This window comes from Pleurodeles waltl, chromosome 7 (assembly GCF_031143425.1).
Source record: "Pleurodeles waltl isolate 20211129_DDA chromosome 7, aPleWal1.hap1.20221129, whole genome shotgun sequence".
In the NCBI taxonomy this organism is placed as follows: domain Eukaryota; kingdom Metazoa; phylum Chordata; class Amphibia; order Caudata; family Salamandridae; genus Pleurodeles; species Pleurodeles waltl.
In genome coordinates this window covers 495,517,800-495,537,632 of record NC_090446.1, presented here as the reverse complement: position 1 = coordinate 495,537,632, position 19,833 = coordinate 495,517,800, and positions in this window count along the sequence as shown.

Here is a 19,833-nt window from a genome sequence, read left to right as displayed (position 1 = left end):
TATCGTTGCTTGTAGGACTGAGTTACTTTTTTTATAACTGTAGGATGCATTAGATCATGATACTTTATATGTAGTTCTAAAATCTCATACGCTGCTTTGGTTTATTTTTGTAACACTAGCACCATAAGTGATATATATATATATATATATACACACACACACATAAACACACATATATGTATATCTATCCAAGGTCTATAAATGAAGATCAGCACTCACTGGGCACAGGAGTCACTAGAATTTATTGTCACTGAAGGTGCAGGCATGTTTCGGCTAAAAGCCTTTTTCAATGCCAGTGACACAAACAGAAAACACTATTTTTGAAATACCAAATAAATCATGTGAAAAGTTAAAAACAGAGAAAACAGACTTACAGTCCCAGGCATATTAATTGATGATGTAAGCTGGCGGCCATCTAACACAACATTATCAGAAATACTTGGTAACGACATCATGCATCCAGAATTCATCTTCACTGCACATTTTCTGCAATTCACAATCTCTTTCTACCACAGTATCTGATTTATATAATGGTAGCATCGTGACCATCAGGGATCATGCAATAAAGCAAATCATACATCAGCGATGGGAATTTAATAAAAGATCTACTTGCCCTTGGGACAGGCTGCTTCTAAAATCTACTTGTCCTGTTAAAAAATCTACTTGTTCCTTTGGTGCCATGTAGTGCGGTGATGATAGTAGCCTCTCTGATTATGCTAGGGCTACTACTATAGTAAGGCTTGAATACTTGCAATTTCAATCCCTACTATAGCAATGTCTTTATTTTGCCACCTTTCCACAGATCTACATACTGGGGCCGGAAGAAGCAGTAAGCAATAGTTCCAGGGCTGAAATGCCTTTGAGTCTGCAAACCTGCTAACTTGCACGTTTTAAGGATTTTCAAACGCTCTTCTCTAATCTTTTCCCATAATGAAAAAGGCTGGAAATTTACTCCTGACAATGGCAGAAGTAGAAGTTTTTCCAGGGATGGGAAAAAAGTGGTTGGAGGGAAAGTGAACTTGTAAATGCTCAATAGATTTTCACATGAGCAAATCTACACATGCATATTTGCTCGTGCTAAAATACAGCTCACAAATATTTTCTAGGAGTACGATTTCCTGGTCTACCAATGTAAGTTCTTGTGAATTCACAAAACGTTCAATTCAAAGACTTTTGTGATTTCTTTAAGAATTGGGTCCCTTATTAGGTCTGGTGGCAACAAAGACATTTTTTTTAATTAAACTTTTATTTCTCTCTCTATCAGCTGGCTTTACTGTGAGAGATCGCATTCTGCTTTTCCACAAGGAGCATATTGAAACACAAAGTAGTTTTTTTCAGTGCTAGGAACTACTGTGGCAATAAGTGGCGTAACAAAACTGGAGCCCCCTCCTCTGCAAAGAACATGGAGGCCCCTCCCCTCTAGACTCACTCAGGGCAGGTGTTGTGCTGAGGAGGACCTCTGGAGGGGTGTTGCGGGGCCTTTGTTATGCCACTCGTGACAATGTGTGCTTTTTGGGACCAAGAATGTTTTTTTCTTTTTGCCAGTGTTTGTTTACAATGGTGAGGGCCTGGCAGCTCCCACAAAAATAAAGTGTTACAAAAGCCATGTCAAAACAAGACACGCACTAACAAAACTAAAAGACTCATAAAAAATGTCAGATTGGTTTGCTTTGCCAGTGCTTTTTTATTTTCATGCTTCCCATAATCTTGTTGAAAATGGTTACACTGATTTTCCATTAGGAATATTTTTGGAGGGAGTTGAGTAGAATACAGTATCTTACAGTGTGACGAGAGACCTCAGAATCGGAAGTGACAGACACTGATCTTTCGGAGGCAGAGTCGGGCAGAGGGGTCTAAGGCCACTTAACCGGTGAAATATGACTTTTTTTCAGGAGTACTAGCTGATAATGCAAACTTGGCAAAAGACCTTGCAAAGACAACAACCACTGGAAGAAGGAAGACTAGAAGGGGCAAAAAAAGAAATACCGGAGCCGGTACCACAAAAGATCAATCGCAGCAAGCAGGGAGGCAGGAAGAAATAAGTGGAAGATAGGACTTGACTGTCATCAACCTGACTAATAGAGTGCTGAGGAAAATTGAAACACAAGTACTGCAACTAGGTTTATTGTTTTGTCTTAGCTCCAAATTTGACCATACCCAAACTCGAATTGATCTCTTCAAATGCATTAGGAAATTAAAATTACATACAATGCATCCTAAGAAAGAACTGGGGAAAAATTTATAAATTAGAGGAACATTCTCACTGGTGAGGATTTAGAGGCCCTCCTCACTCTGCAAAATCTAGAGGACTCCTCACCTTCTATACAAAATCTTGATACAGAGAGAGTATCTTTGCTACCTTTGAGCAGGAGGGCATAAGTCAAACGAGTGGTACCAGCAATTTGAGACCAAAATCATCTTTATCCGCCAAACTCCACCTGATGCCATTGATATGTTTCAAGATATTGTGATCAAACCATTAACAAAGCTCAGAGGGAAAGATGGCAGCTGGAGGTGGTGGTAGAGGGGGGTGGAATTTGACCAAACAACAATGGCAGGCTTTATAGACACTGAAAAAGGACACCCAGCAGGTTATCAAACCTTCTGATAAGAGAGGTAATGTTGTCTTGCTGTCAAAAAAATTATATGAAGAAGAAGAAGCCTTGAGGCAATTGAGATACAGTAGGTTTTATTAGCCTATTGAGAGGGAGGATTACACAAGAAGTGCTTGTAGGTTCCAAGAATTTTTAGGTCATTCAAAAGATCAAGGGGTGTTAGATTATGAGGAATATTCATTCTTGAAAGGCACCTTGCCACAAATTCCAACGTTTTATCATTTGCCCAAGGTTCATAAAATGTGACTGCACCACCAGGGAGACCCACAGTCTCATCCAAATCCAGATTACTTAAAAATGCATCCATATAAATTGATTCTTTTCTGTATCTCTTTGTGAGATATTTAAGTTCCTATATCAAAGACACAAAATACTTTTTGAGACTTATTGATGGTATAAACTGGGAGAATTAGTTCTGAATTATTACACTGGATATTACAAGCTTGTATACGAGCATTGTTCACTCTGCTGGAACCAGAGTGGTATAGTCCTTTTTAAATTATGTGTGCTTAGCAATTGCACAGGCAGAAGCACGGAACTGCTATGGGCACATGCTTCACCCCCGGGTATTCAAACTTGTTCATGGACTAGTGGAAGAGACATGTGGCCTGGGGAGACGAATTTTCAGTGTGGATGGATAATTTAGCCCTTTGGGCTCACTATATAGACAACCTCTTCATAGTTTGGAGAGGGTCCAAACAAGCAGCTGAGAACTGTATTGATGCCTGAAATAATAGTAATCTAAATTTACATTTCACCTGCAGTCTCAGTCAGAAAGAGATGTTTGTTCTTGCTTTGAAAGTGTTTGTGAAGGATAACCAGCTACAGACTTGTGTGTTCAGGAAACCGACAGTTGGAACCTCCTTGCTACATTCAAGGAACCACCATCCACACAATCTAAAGAACAGTATTCCCTATGGTGAATTGTTGTGAATGAGGCGTAACTGCACACCTGAGGATTATTACAAGGCAGCAGAGATGGAGACCCTATGGAGATTTCTGCAGCGTGGGTATACCATTAATGTATTACACAGTGCAAGGGAGAAAGCACACTCACAGAAATGTCCGAATCTCTTGGTGGTAAAGAGGAGGAAGGAGGAGAATATCCATAAGGTGAGACTCATCACAGGATACTCCACAAACTCCTATATGAAGAGTTCAAAATTTTGATGAAGTATTGGCAGCTATTGAAAACAGACAGTGTGATTGGGGGACTAATTCCATCTCAACCCCTAGTTATCTACTGAAGGTCAAAATCGCTCAAGGATCGGCTAGTACACAGTCATTTTGTAAAGAGGGAACAAAAGAAGAGAAAGATAATGGGCTTTTTCCGGTGCACTAATTGTAAGGCCTGTGTAGGCATTAAAAGAGTAAAACTTTGAAGTCCCCTTGGGCGCCTAAGAAAAAGGGAATCATCAAATTTCTAAACTGTAATTCGGAATTTGCGGTGTACTGTTTGATATGCTCTTGTGGCATGAGATACATTGGAGGTACGGTTGATCCTGCAAAAAGGTGAATATTGGAACACTTGAGGGCTATCACCAACAAAAACCCAACATATCTGGTGGCCAGGCATTTAGAGTCAGAAGATCGGAGTGACCATATTTTGTTGGGCTATTTCTGTTTGGATGAACTACCCTAAAATGAGAGGGTGGTTGACAGGGTGAGGAAGTTGCACCAATTGGAATTTAGGTATATAATTGATTTGCAAAGTCCGATAGAATTGAATAGCGATGAGGAGCTTTGGGATCATCTGTTGTGACTTAAAATTCAACATAGATGTTCCCAGTTGTTAGGAAGTCTGTGGAGGTTGTCCCATATGATTGTCTGTGATTTTGTTTGAGTTTTTGAAATTTTGGTATGGGTTTTATAATATTTTCAAAAATCCTTTCTATGTTTTGTTTAGTGTGTATGGCTCTGGAAATAAGCCGGTACTGAGGGTTAGATGGTAGCTATTTGACACCTGGGAGAAGGGAAATGGTGGCACCTACTTGTTAAGGCCTCTGTAAACGGTTTAAACTTGGAATGGAGAATAGATCGGGGGACTCCGACTAGTGAAATACCTTAGGAAGGTAGCACAGAGATTCCCTGAAGATGTGTAGGGGACAATAGCCTGTGTAGTCTAGTCTGTGTTGAGACCAGTGCTGGTCAGAGACACATGCCTATTCATTGCTTGATTGATAGTGACAGCATAATTGAGTTAGGTTCCGTTTTGGGCCTATGCACAATAATGAGGGGACGATTTAAAATCCTTTCACCTTTTGAATTATTATAGATAAACAGCAAATAGGGTTTTCCCTGTGGGATACAATGGGGAACTCATGGACCACTAAACTGCGAGACCCGTTTTATGCAGAAGGAGAAGAAAGATGCCATTAAAATATGTAATATATAATACATAAATGATTTGCTTTATTGATTGATCCCTGGTGGTCATGATGCTGCCATTTTATGAAACAGATATTATGGTAAAAGATATTGTGAAGTGCTGAAAATGCACAGCAAAGATGAATTCTGAATGCATAATGCTTTTATCAAGTATTTGTGATCATGCTGTGTAAGATGGCTGCCAGCTTACATCATGAAGTAGTAAGCTGCGGACCTTAAGTCTGTTTTCTATATTTTTGGACTTCTCATGTGATGTATTTGGTATTTCAAAAAGAGTGTTTTTTGTTTGTGTCACTGGCATTGAAAAAGGCTTTTAGCTAAAACGCATATGCACCTTTGGTGACAATAAATTCTGGTGAATCCTGTACCCTGTGAGTGACACTCTTAGTTTTAAGACTGTGGATGTTTTTGCGGATTTCACCTCTGTGTCTGATGGGCACCCAGTACGTGTGGAGCCGCAACTTTGGTGGAAGTTGCAAAACATATAGATAGATATACAGATAGATAGATAGATATACTTTCTTCTGTTTAGACTATTACCAAAGAGTATTTTTTTATCATTTCAGCAATAGAAAACACACCTCAAATAATAGAACATAATGGGACTTCAACCATTGTGGATTAAGATTGGTAGTACATTCATGACTCCAAGGAACTGTTCTTGTACCAGTTATTTACTTGAGATCACCCACTACTTCATGTCCAGATCACATTCTTTTTTTTTTTACCTTTTTTTAACTTTCTCCTTCTAACATTGCTAATCATGTTCATTGGAATTTCCAGAACCTCATCTTCCATCAGGCATGTGAATTATTTTATGCTATACAGGATAAACTTGGCAGATCCATCATCAATTAAAGTTTAAACACAGTAAGTCAATATGAATTATATGAGCTGTAACAATTTCCTGTGTCGTACATAATTTTGAGAAACTCTGAATTTATCTTGGATGGAACACTTCTTCTGTGAAAAAGGACTCAGAGTCCCTAATGTTTGTTGTAGTAGGTTTCAGTCACTCAGAACCACACAATAAGAATGTAATTTTGGATATTGACTCAGTTTTGTAGGATGTGCTCATAACAATCACAGTGAGGGATCACATGTATTGGTTAGTTAAATGGCTTACCTCGGGGGGGGGTGCTAGAGACCCCAGGGCAAGATGGCCGCACAGTAGTGTAGCTCTGCTGTCCGGGACTGATAAATCCATCAGTAATCAGCTCTAAATCAAGTCATCTGATCAACAAAATGGGAGCATAGCCCCGGTGTGCCTCCCAGCGCTCACCGTATGTGAATGAATCCACCAATTTCCCCAGGAGCATCAAGAAAGTGCAGTGTCGAGTGGTGCGAACCCCATAGTGGGTGAAAATGGCATCTCCTGTCTCCTGAGGGTGCAGGGTGCGAGAAGAGTGAGTCCTAGCAGCGCTGTGCCATCACCTGGATGCCAGGCGAACAACCAAAGCAGCTGTGGCTACGATGTTGAGGCCTGGGACTGGCCGGAGTGTGTGAACTCTAGCCCCGTCTGCACTGTGCCCTGGGGGGGGCTGCTTCCTGTGGCGGTCGGTCCGGGCAGGTGGCTGGCTGGAGACGCAGCTGGGCGCTGACGGCGGCTGGACCAGCCTGAGAGTGGATGGACCTGCGGGCCAGGGTTTCGTCCCTCCAGAGCAGCACTGAGTAGGCCACTGAGTGGACTCCCATGTGCCGGCCTCTGACTGAGAGTGGTACCCAAATCCGTCGAGGCCGCCAGGAGATAGAGCCACCCACCTGCTATCCTGGAGTCCGCTCTGCCCACACTTACTCTGGGGGAGCCACTGAAAAAATTCTGAATTCGGAGTGAAGGGTGTCTCCCCTCTCTACCCCTTCGTAGTGCTCACCAGCCCCCACCATCTCCTCCTGTGTACAAGGAGATGCCTGAGGCCTGGGTTTCCTGGGGCACCAGCCCTGAGACTGTTGTGCACAGGACACGCTGCATTTCACCCTGCAACCTACAATACACTTACTGTATAGCTAGGGCGCATCGGGCCACACAGTGCATTCGGTGAGATCCTCAACAGTGCTCCGGCACACTCTTGCACACATGAAGAACAAAAGAAGAGTGAGACCACGCAACAATAAAGGAGTGTGGCCACGCATACCTGTCCACGCATCAACCCAACACTAACGCAGACATAAAGATACCTACTTGTGTGAAGCATCATACAGACGCCGATGCACTGTGGAAAGGTGTTTGCTTAAGGTATCAACAAGCACTTGCACTGCAGTGCCACTGTGTTAGGGTTTGTACACAGCAAAGAGCATGTCCCCTCTCACTGCACTAGTGGGTTCTGTAATAGCTCCCTTTTAAACTTACTATTGAAAGCCTTTCTTGTTATCTCACCTTCCCCCCCCCCCAGGCTTCTGTGTATGTTGTTTAATGTGCTGTTTTGTTTACACATTGGGCCTTGCTTTTACCAAGGCTTCTTTAAAATACTCCTCTCTAGGCCATGTGTTAATCCAACTCATTTGTATAATAACTGAAACTCTGCACACCTTTCAAGAACATGTGCAGCAAGTGAGGACCACACCCAGCTCTTCAAACCACACCCAGCTCTGCACACCTTCCAAGAACATGTGCAGCATGTGAGGACCACACCCAGCCCTTCAAACCACACCCAGCCCTGTCTATAAAAGGCATCCCCCGAGCCTCACCCAGTGCTTGTGCTCGTCTACCTCCCGCTTACCTGAGAACAGATCCCTCGGCGCTGGCACTCCTGCTCTTTACAGACTTTCATTGACTTCAATGGGCGCAGCTTCTGGCTCTTCCTTCTTCCGGTTTCCGGTTCCTCCTTGCTTCAGCCCTCTCCTATGAGTAACCTGCAAAAGAGAAAGAAGACAAGGTTAGACTGATCAGTATCTCTTGCCAGCAACAAGTAAGTGCAAAATCTTTTATTACCTGGATGAACTTTGACAACAATTTCTGGATTCGTGTACAGAACTTTGTGAAGCAAACATTGTTTTTTCTCATGGAACTTTTAAGAATCGAACAGTGGAAACCATTAACAGCAAGGCAAACAGTAAATCAAGGACTTGCACAAATTACATGCTGTATTTTGATGTAAAAGTACAGTATTTGTTTTATAAAAGATTCTGGAAATATGGGAAAAGTGAGTCTGCTATTGGGAATTTAGGCTTTAGTTATATTATGATGAATGTTTGATATTGGTAATTCTGATAACGGTATTTGTTTAATGTTTTAGAAGCTTTACAGTAATAGAAAACACATCCCAGAGCAGTAACACATTCCAAACCTGGAAACTAGAGACCAGGATCCAAGAGGTACTTTTAGAAGAGAATTTCTAATAAATAAAGGGATAGTCAGGAACCCATTTAGGAATAGGTTGCACTTATCTGTTCTTTGTTTATGTTTCATTAGGCACCAGTTTCTACAGAAGTCAGAAAGGGCCGCAGATTTGTGCAGCACTTCAACAGTGGAAACGCAAGAACGGTGTTGTCTCTCTTTTTTATTTTATCCACTTCCCCCCTTCCCTTGAGCTTCTGTTCTTAGTGCACTGTTTTAAAAACTAGTGTGCTGGAACAAGCAGTTTCAGGGTGGGGTCGGATTGTATTCAACCTCCATCAGAACTGAACAAGAACTCAGGTGAGCTGGGCTTTGACAGAAGCACAAGGCGTAAAAAATTTCAGTTCTGGTGGACGATGAATACCGGGGAAGAAATAGAGGGCATTGACGTCACGGATATGGCGCAGGCCCTAAATGAAGACTTGGCTCATAATGAATCAGTGTCTGGCATCTTGCAACATATGCAAGAGGAAATAGAGAGATTAAAGATGGAGAATACCTCTTTAAAACAGGATTTAAGCAGGTATAAATTTAGGGGATCTCAGTGGAACACAGCTTCTACGCCTTTGTTTAAAACCTCCTCAGAGACAGGGGCGCCATCAAAACATACAACTTTGCCTTCCCCAGTTGAGGTTACTGTTAATGTTCCTAATGTTGTGCCCTTAGCAGCACCTGAACGTTTTCATGGAGATAGTAACAAATTCCATGTTTTTATCAATCAATGTCAATTACACTTCATTTGTAAGCCACAACAGTTCCCTACTGATGATACGAAAGTGGCATTCGTCTTGTCTTATTTGGGTGGCACAGCAGCCAATTGGTCAATTCCTTTCGTGGATAGAGATGATCCCATCCTCCATAATTGGAATCAATTTAAACGTACCATGACCAGCCTTTTTGCAAAACACACTTTCATGCAGGCAAGTGATAATGAGCTTTTAAATCTTAAACAAGGCAACAAGGATTTATTGACCTATCTCACTAGTTTTAATCGTTTACTCACCGAGACACAGTGGCCAGAAGAAAAGCGGGTCTCCCTTTTTTATAAAGGTTTGAGAGACGAGTTAAAAGACGCGCTGGCTCATATCGTTGATTTGCCAAAAGACTATTCGGACTTTGTAGATTTAGTTGTGAAATTAGAACATAGACTAGGAGAAAGAAAGGGAGATAAATACAAACTGGAATCACGGTTAACTTTTATTAGACACAAGAAGAAAGACACAGATAATAAACTCCCTGAACCAGAGCCTATGCAAATAGGGACACTCAGAGGTCCACTCACATCAGAGGAAAAAGAAAGAAGGAGAAAATTTCAATTATGTTTATATTGTGGCAGGGCAGGTCACTTTGCCAGAGAATGTCCAGTAAAGCCTAAAACTCCATGAAAGGGTGCTGTTTCCTCCACCTCCTCAACTGAATCGGGAAACGATTAAGCTCGACAAGGGGAGAGGTTACTTGTTCGAGAAAACATCTTAATCAAACCTCTAATGCTGCAGCCTTCAGGGTACCGCACATACCTAGACATTTCTTAATTCAGGTCGTTTTAATTGTTACTACCCAAGTGAGGCATTCTCTCCCTGTCCTACTGGACTCAGGCGCGACAGGAAATTTTGTGGATAATAAGTTAGCTGAAATCTTAGGACTTCCTATGTGCCTAAAGCCTTGTCCAGAAGCAGTATGTGCAGTGGATGGGTCAGAATTGACCTCTGGATTAATCACAAAACAAACAAGTCCACTTGTTATGGTCTGTCAGAACGGGCACACAGAGGTGATTAGCTTTGATCTGATAGATACTCCTAATTTTGGTTTGATTCTCGGGGTACCCTGGTTAACAACTCATAACCCAAAAATTGATTGGGTGAATAGAACTGTTACTTTGGATTCCTCTTTCTGTAGAACCAATTGCTATCAAGAAGCAGGTACAGAACAGAGCACAGTATTACACTATGCTAGTGTTACACAAGATGAACCAAGTCTCCCTCCTGAATATTCTGACTTTAAAGACGTCTTTGATCCAGTAAAGGCTAGTGTGTTGCCCCCACATCGGTCTTATGACTGCCGTATAGATCTTATCCCAGGGGCCCCTTTACCTAATAACAGAGTATATGCTTTGACTGACGAAGAAACCAAATACTTAAGAACCTACCTAGATGACCTACTACAGTCTGGGTTCATCCGTCATTCCACATCTCCGGTGTCATCTCCACTCTTTTTTATCCCAAAGCCGGATAAATCCCTGCGCGCGTGTATCGATTATAGAGGACTAAATAAGGCTACAATAAAGAATAAATATCCTCTTCCTCTAATACCTGTGTTGTTGGATCAATTAAGACATTCTACTGTATACACTAAACTAGATCTGCGGGGAGCTTACCACCTGGTCCGAGTAAAAGAGGGGGATGAGTGGAAGACAGCTTTCAAGACAAAGTTTGGTTTATTTGAGTACACAGTAATGCCCTTTGGGTTATGTAATGCCCCTGCGGCCTTTCAGTTCTTTATAAATGAGGTCCTACACGAATTCCTGGACGTTTGTGTCATAGTATACATAGACGACATCCTCATTTACTCTAAGAACTCAGAAGAACATACCCAACATGTTCGTGCAGTATTATCAAAGTTAAAAGAAAATCATCTTTTTGCTAAGTTAGAAAAGTGTACTTTTAATGTCAACAAGGTGGACTTTTTAGGATACTGCCTGTCACCTCAAGGAATAACTATGGATGTAAAGAAAATCAGTGCTATTGCTGATTGGCCAGAACCATCCTCTGTAAAAGATATTCAGAAATTTCTGGGTTTCGCCAATTTTTATAGGAGGTTTATTGCACATTTTGCAGACATTGCGGCCCCAATAACTACCTTGTTGCGGAAAGGGCAACGATTTCTTTGGACTGATGAGGCGGCACACGCCTTTCAACTCCTAAAACAAAAGTTCACTTCAGCCCCAATTCTGAAACATCCTGATCCTGACTTGCCCTTTTTTGTTGAAGCGGATGCTTCACAAGTAGCTTTAGGAGGAGTTCTCTCTCAACGAGATGCAGTAGATGGCCAGTTACATCCTATAGCCTTCTATTCTAAAAAGTTATTGCCAGCTGAACAAAATTACACTGTGGCTGAAAGGGAACTACTAGCTATCAAAGTAGCCTTTTCAGAATGGAGGCATCATTTAATGGGAGCCAAGTACCCAGTTACAATCTTTTCTGACCATAAGAACCTACAGTTTTTTGTATCACTTAAAGCACTAACACCACGTCAGATGCGCTGGTTAAATTTTTTTAGCACATTTGACTTTGTTATAACCTATAGACCAGGTGCACAACAAATTCAATCTGATGTGTTATCTAGATACGGACATACCTCAGACATGAAACAAGATAAAATAGGAGAACCCATTATTCCTCCCCAAAAGTTGTTGGCACCAGTACAACAGAAGGATTTCATCACAGATCTATATAATGCACACATGCAAATAGCACCTCAGGATTGGTTAAAGGATTCCCATAACACAATACAACAAGGTTTATTGTATCACGACAACATGCTGTTAGTGCCCACCTCTGAATTACAAACACAGGTGATAATTTGGCATCACGCCTCACCGTTGGCAGGTCATCCTGGTTGGGTAAAAACCCTGGAAAATGTGCAAAAACACTTTTGGTGGGACACTATAAGAAAGGACATTAAGCAATTTGTCACTACCTGTCCAATTTGTGCAAGACATAAATCTTGTCATAAGGCTCCTGACGGCTTGTTAATACCAATGCCAACACCCAAACAACCTTGGCACACTGTGAGCGTAGACTTTATTGTAGGTTTACCACCTGTAAAATCCTTCACAACAGTGTTGGTTATAGTGGATTTTTTATCTAAAATGGCACATTTTGTACCATTACGGAAATTACCCACGGCGGCAGAATTTGCCGATATTTTTATAAGGGAAATTGTGCGTTTACATGGTTTGCCAAGCAAAGTGGTGTCAGACCGAGGGAGCCAGTTCAACTCCAGATTTTGGAAAAAATTATGTGAAAAACTGAAAATAGATGTGGCCTTATCCACTGCTTTCCACCCAGAGACAGATGGACAGACTGAACAACTGAACCAAACCTTACTTCAAACGCTACGTTGTTTATTGGCTGATTATTCTAGTGAATGGTTGGAAGCTCTCCCTGTAGCAGAGTTTGTTTATAATAATACACAGCATTCAGCTCTACTTTGCTCACCATTCTATTTCTTGCAGGGGTATCATCCAAGAGCTATACCCATTTTGTTAGAAGATTCCCTGTTGCCTACAGTAACGGATAGACTAACGAGGTTAGGTGACATACAAGACAAAGCCAGGAAACATTTATTAAAGTACAAGGAAAGCATGAAAAGACAAGCAGACAAACACAGGTCTGAGGCCCCAATGTATAAAATTGGTGACAAGGTATGGCTCTCCACAAAGAACCTAAACATAGAGGGATCCCGAAAGCTGCAACCACGTTTCATTGGACCCTTTAGTATAACTGCCATAGTAAACCCGGTAACAGTAAAATTAGATTTACCAAAAGAATATCCAGTACATACTACATTCCATGTGTCCTTGCTTAAGCCGTACAACTCAAAAACCCGACCTGAACCACCACCTCCACCCATACCAATTAAGGGAAATCTGGAATATGAAGTGAAAAGCATAAAAGACTCAAAAAGAATTAGTGGACGTCTGTTTTATTTAGTAGAATGGAAAGGATATGATGAATCTGAGAATTCATGGGAACCAGCATCATATGTACATGCCCCACAGCTGATTAGACGGTTTTATTTAAAAAATCCAGGAAAACCCTGTCCTGTAGGAGGGCCTTTGAGGGGGGCAACTGTTAGGGTTTGTACACAGCAAAGAGCATGTCCCCTCTCACTGCACTAGTGGGTTCTGTAATAGCTCCCTTTTAAACTTACTATTGAAAGCCTTTCTTGTTATCTCACCTCCCCCCCCCAGGCTTCTGTGTATGTTGTTTAATGTGCTGTTTTGTTTACACATTGGGCCTTGCTTTTACCAAGGCTTCTTTAAAATACTCCTCCCTAGGCCATGTGTTAATCCAACTCATTTGTATAATAACTGAAACTCTGCACACCTTTCAAGAACATGTGCAGCATGTGAGGACCACACCCAGCTCTTCAAACCACACCCAGCTCTGCACACCTTCCAAGAACATGTGCAGCATGTGAGGACCACACCCAGCCCTTCAAACCACACCCAGCCCTGTCTATAAAAGGCATCCCCCGAGCCTCACCCAGTGCTTGTGCTCGTCTACCTCCCGCTTACCTGAGAACAGATCCCTCGGCGCTGGCACTGCTGCTCTTTACAGACTTTCATTGACTTCAATGGGCGCAGCTTCTGGCTCTTCCTTCTTCCGGTTTCCGGTTCCTCCTTGCTTCAGCCTCTCTCCTATGAGTAACCTGCAAAAGAGAAAGAAGACAAGGTTAGACTGATCAGTATCTCTTGCCAGCAACAAGTAAGTGCAAAATCTTTTATTACCTGAAAGAACTTTGACAACAATTTCTGGATTCGTGTACAGAACTTTGTGAAGCAAACATTGTTTTTTCTCATGGAACTTTTAAGAATCGAACAGTGGAAACCATTAACAGCAAGGCAAACAGTAAATCAGGGACTTGCACAAATTACATCCTGTATTTTGATGTAAAAGTACAGTATTTGTTTTATAAAAGATTCTGGAAATATGGGAAAAGTGAGTCTGCTATTGGGAATTTAGGCTTTAGTTATATTATGATGAATGTTTGATATTGGTAATTCTGATAACGGTATTTGTTTAATGTTTTAGAAGCTTTACAGTAATAGAAAACACATCCCAGAGCAGTAACACATTCCAAACCTGGAAACTAGAGACCAGGATCCAAGAGGTACTTTTAGAAGAGAATTTCTAATAAATAAAGGGATAGTCAGGAACCCATTTAGGAATAGGTTGCACTTATCTGTTCTTTGTTTATGTTTCATTAGGCACCAGTTTCTACAGAAGTCAGAAAGGGCCGCAGATTTGTGCAGCACTTCAACAGTGGAAACGCAAGAACGGTGTTGTCTTTCTTTTTTATTTTATCCACTTCCCCCCTTCCCTTGAGCTTCTGTTCTTAGTGCACTGTTTTAAAAACTAGTGTGCTGGAACAAGCAGTTTCAGGGTGGGGTCGGATTGTCTTCAACCTCCATCAGAACTGAACAAGAACTCAGGTGAGCTGGGCTTTGACACACTGTTGCTGAATTTGGAAAAACAGACAGGAAGCAGTCCAAGCCCACTTTAGAGTTGAAATGCATGACCAGACCGCAGCAGCAGGTGCTATGAGACTCTGAGCTACAGATGCAGCCACAGAATACCACATTCCTGGAGGTCACACTCCTGGCCATGCAGTAGAGCCTACAGACGATAGATGGGAAAATAGATACCCTTAACATAAGAATAGACAATATGGCGTCAAAACTCGATAAACATGCTGCACGACTCTTGACTCCAGAGCAAAAAATATCAACTACAGAAGACAATCTCCAGACCTTCACAACCAAATGTTTCAACATGAAAAAAGTGTTGCCAGTGATACAAGTAAAAAATAAGGCTCTAGAAACCCGATCATGGCGTAACAATCTGCGCATCACGGGCATTCCAGAGTCTGCCACACCAGTCGGCTGGAGGACTATGGGGAAATGGTGCGGGAAATCTTTGGCAGTGAACAGCTCTTGGTGGTACTAATCGTGGAAAGAGCATACAGCTCACTGGCAGCTCGACCGCTTCCAGGCTCCCACCCAAGGCTGATCATAGCCAAACTTCTTAACTACCAAGATCGTGACACTATTTTACGCCTCTCCAAGGAAAAAGGGTCCATAAATTGCCACGGATATGACACTGCATTCTATCTGGATTTTACAATGGCAGTGCAAACCGCTAGGTGCAAATTCCTCCAGACAAAAAAGAGGCTGCAGGCAGCACAGGTGTCATATGCCATGCTGTATCCCTCCCGCCTTCAGGTGGAATTTGAGAGGATGCATAGAATGTTCACTATGCCGAAGGTGGCCATGGAGTTTGTCAAATCGCTTACCCAGCCACAGCGGCGCTCACCCACCGAAGGCACCTGAGGGGGGACCCCTCAGGATACACGATCTTACGGAGTTAGTTTCTCTTGATTAAGACTACCAGTTAGCCCCCAAAAAGCTGATACTATAACCTCTTTCCAAACCTTATTATACCCTGGACACCTCCGTCCACCTGAAGGATGTTTCAGTCTGTAGCTACCCCACGAGGGTGCAACCCACATGATCACTAGAAGTGTTCTTATGGAATGTTTCTACCTGCCTTTACTGTCGGTTTGTCTGCCATTTGATGCTTGTTGTTGATTATGGGAATGGTTTTTCTCAGTTAGGAGGCTAAAGTGGAAGGGGCGAGGGAAGTTTAATCAGTATTTGCTACTCCATCGCGACATCACTCAGTTTTCTTGCATGACATCATACTACGTAGCGCGGCCTACAGCTTACATACTGCAGTTCCAACACACATACTGCAGTTCCAATCCATGCAGCCATAATGCCCCAATGCCACGGTAACTTTTTAACATGGAATGTCTGTGGTCTCAAAAATCCCCCAAAATTTGGTGGGTATTTGCATACTTGGACCAGCACCACATGCATGTTGCCCTACTTCAAGAAACCCACCACACACAGGACGCACAGTAGGGTCAAAATGGGCCAGAACCCGCATAGCATCCTCTTACTCATCCTACTCCAGGGGTGTACTCATCACGATTAAGAAAGGTATTCTGTTTACTATTACTCACGCTGAAGCAGATGATCAGGGGAGGTGGGTTATTGTGCACGGAAATTTGTGTGGCACTACAGTCATGCTGGTCAACCTCTATGGGCTAATTATAGATGACCCAAACTTTTACATTAAGATCAGGGGATGACTGCACGCACTAAACACCACCACAATCCTACTGGGAGGGAAACTAAATGTCCACTTAGACCCGATGTTAGATAGATCTGCCAATGTGAGTGGGCAGAGTATGCAATCCACTATAACCCTCTGGGGGGGAATGACAGAATGTGGGCCCGTAGATGTGTATAGGGAACATCATCCAGGGGTCAGGGAAGGCACCTTCACGTCATCTGTACATTCCACATTGTCTTGGCTTGTTTACTAGTTAGTGACAAAGGAAGTCAGTACATGGACAATGGGAATTCAACACATGCCCAAAACATTATCGGATCACTCCCCAGTACTTTCAACAGTGAACGTTCTCACCCACATGCCTAGGCAATTTCAATGGAGTCTCCTCCCTGCTAGATGCAGTATTCCATGATGGAATACATACAGCAATAACACAACACTTCACCAAAAAAATGAAGGCACAGTAGAGGAGGTGAGCATGCTTTGGGAAGCCTTTAAAGCCACCATCAGAGGTGCATGCATTGGGTTACAGGCTGGAGTGCTAAAGTCCATTTGTACCTGTCTCCAGACCATAGAGAGCACCTTGCAGATGCCGGATCGATATTATGAACTCAACCCTAAACACACAACCTTGGCAAATATCCGGGCACATATCACAGAATATGATGAAACTGCAGAGTAGGAGGTGAGACACATGTCTAGGCGTTGGGTTGCGAGGGCTTATGGAGAAGGTGGGCGGCCCAGCCGTACCCTAGCCACAGAGATCAAAGAGATCAAAGACTCCTGGGCGCACATGCACATAGTGGGTAACAACACCCCAAGATGGGGAAACCTTCCACAACACACCAACAATAATAGCTCAGTTTGTAGGTTTTTAGACCCGGCTATATGGAGCCCGTGACGCTGCCACAGACCGGGAAACAACATCTTCTCTAGATGATATGGCACTAGCCTGACTGTCAAAAGGGCAAAGGGAACTCCTAGTACAACCCATCGCAGGAGAAGAGATATGTGATGCTATACGCTTAGTTCCAAATGGGAAGGCCTCTGGGATCGATGGGTTGCCAAGTGAGTTTTATAAAGCATATGCAGATCTATTGTTGCCTCACCTACGAAATATGTATATCGAGGCCTATGATAAACAAATACTGCCCCCGACCTCTAGGGAAGCGTTAATAATTATCCTTCTCAAACCTGATTAAGTCACCCGATAGCTGTGACTCCTAACGCCTATTAACACTAAAAAACACAGATGTCAAAATCCTCGCAAAAATCCTGGCAGCTCGACTCCAACTATTGCTCCTCATATTGGTTGTTCTGGACCACTCCAGTTTTGTCCCCTCCCCTTCCACCACACAGAATTTGCATACATTATTTGCTGTGCTACACCAGCTTGACCCCTTACTCCTGGCAGCAGCAGTTCTCCTTGACACCGCAAAAGTGCTCAACTCCATACAAAAGCCATACATGTTCGTGGTTCTTCACCAAATGGGCATGCTGCAGGCGTTTCTACAGTGGGTCCGCCTGCTATATACGGACCACTGTAGCGCAGGTCCGTGTCAATGGCAATATATCAGAGACACTTAGAATCCACAGAGGAACATGACAGGGATGTCCACTGTCACTGATTTTATTTTCCCTGGTGCTTAAACCTCTGGACTGCATGATGAGGTAGTGGCACACTGGCGCGGTTTCTCCAGCAGCCATTGGTGATATCCTTATACGCAGATGACATGGTGCTCTATGACAGCCACCCGGTGACTAACTTAGCTCTGGTAATCCGTGAATATGTTAAATACGAGTGGTACTTGGGACTGAGCATTATTTGGAACAAATCAACCATCTTCCCCTTAATTGCGAGCACCACTCCACATCCTATTGATTTTTCTACTGAAATGGTGCACGGACCCCAGAAAATAGGGTGCATAGTGGAGACAGTCATTTGCAAAACTATGGTAGTGGCCTGGTCATTATACACAAATCCCCCCTCCGCTTGACAACCAACACAGAAGAACACTCCCCCCTCATGGAGCACCTTCATTTTCAGATACACGCCACACCCAAGTTAGCCTTCCACTGCAACCTCAACGACAGGCCACCCTTCCCCCATCCAGCCTTCAGCGACTCCATCATAGACATAATTTCTCCTCACGCTCTCGCCTCCTTGAACTACTTTCTCCTCAGTGACCTCAACTACCACAGTGACAGCAGCGACAACACCAACACCGCTTCTCTGCTCGACAGCCTCATCACAATAGGACTAAAGCAACTGGTCACCTCGCAAACACACCTCGCAGGACACACGCTCTACACCATTTTCTCTACCAGCAACAAAATCACCGTCGACAACACCTCCACACTTCACTGGACTGACCACTACTGCATCCATTTCACCATCTCCCCACCAACCATCCACCTCTACACACACTCCAAGCCCCAAGCAGAAAATGGAACTGCATCACCAAGGAACAGCTCTCCAACACCCTCAGCTAGTTTCCCATGAACCCACTGCAGACACTAACATCTCACCACAGAACTTCCACCAGTGGATCTCCAAATGCACCAACACCCTAGCACCTCGCCGTAAGACCTCAGCTTAACACCACCTCAAGAAAGCCAGCTGGTTCTCCCCTGCAGTCCAGGACTCCAGGCGCACCTGCAGATGGCTAGAGGAAAATATGGAGGAACAGCAAGTCCCCAGAAGACTTCGAGGCTTTCAAAGCAGCCACCAAATCCCACCACCACCTCATCAGAGTCACCAGGAAAGCTGCATTGCAGGACCGCATCAGCCCCCGCTCAAAACACCAAAGAGCTCTTCACCATGGTCAAAGAGTTTGCCAACCTCCAATCAGAAACAACAAGCATCCCTCAAGACCACTGCGACAGGCTAGCCAATTTCTTCCACCGGAAATTCAAAGACATATACAAAAGCTTCGGATCCCAAGACCTCTGAGCCCTCAAACTACCCCCCCCCAGATCCGTCCCATCAAACCACCACAGCCCCTGCACCAGCTGGACCACCCTCACCACATGAGCAGCATCCACTCCAGAGCTTCTACAGACCCCTGTCCTCACTACATCGTCGACAAGGCCAACACATCCATTGCACCCGAACTCCGACACACCCTCAGCTGTTCCATAGAGACTTTCCCAGAGGACAGGAAGCACGCCGAGATCTGCCCGCTCTTGAAGAAACCCACAGCCGATCCCCTGGACCTCAAGAATTACCACCCCATCTCTTTGTTGCCTTTCCCAGCCAAGGTCATCGAAAAGACCATCAACGCTCATCTCCGTAACCACATCGAGGACAACAACATCCTGGACACCTCCCTATCAGGCTTCAGGAGCAATCACAGCATGGAGACCACCCTCCTCGACCACGGGCAAACATCAGCCCTCATCCTACTGGACCTATCAGCTACATTCGACATGGTCTCACACCTCACCCTCTGCTCCAGGCAGCCGGCATCAGTGAAAAGGCCCTAAATGGATATGCTCCTTACTGCCTGGCCAAACACAGTGAGTCAGACCTCCAAGACACGCCTTACCTGTCGAAACCTATGATGATCATCTC